Here is a 559-nt window from a genome sequence, read left to right on the forward strand (position 1 = left end):
TAGCTAATCAATAACCATCATTACAAAAGAAATCACTCCTCAGAAATTAGAACACAGTAAACACTTTGCATTTGTCATTGATATGATTCTGCAGCATGGCTAATGCTGTGTGCTGCCCTCACCCTGCAGAATACTGTTTTTGTGCTTCACAGATATAAACATACAGCAGCTTAACAAAACTCACTATGATTTTATCATGTGTAACACACTCACACACAACAGTGCCAATAACTTACAGTTTTAAAAATGAAACTGTACACTTACTATATTTCTCCCTCAAAATCAAATGCTTATAGTTTCCATGTAATTTCTGTGTCACATTAAATAATAAAAAAAAGCCAACTGTTATGAGATGCTTTGCATGGTGATAATGCCTAAGAAAAAGAAAAACGTATGCACATTCTACAAACAATAATTTCTACTTTACCTGAGAAAACAGTCAAAGAAGGCTTAGAATCACATCATTCTGGCATCATGTGAGGTTATTACTTATTATGGATATTGGTACAACTTTAAACTCATAATTGGTTTTGTTTTATCAACTCTTCTTTACGCAAAT

General features: G+C 32.7%; 1 protein-coding gene across 1 annotated transcript in view; it reads right to left on the reverse strand.

Moving 5' to 3' along the window:
* LOC119594007 (probable ATP-dependent RNA helicase DDX20) overlaps nucleotides 1–559 on the reverse strand; it is a gene marked incomplete at its 3' end in the record, with an annotated part of 5,809 nt that overhangs the window by 3,409 nt on the left and 1,841 nt on the right.

Source organism: Penaeus monodon, chromosome 33, assembly GCF_015228065.2.
Source record: "Penaeus monodon isolate SGIC_2016 chromosome 33, NSTDA_Pmon_1, whole genome shotgun sequence".
NCBI lineage: Eukaryota > Metazoa > Arthropoda > Malacostraca > Decapoda > Penaeidae > Penaeus > Penaeus monodon.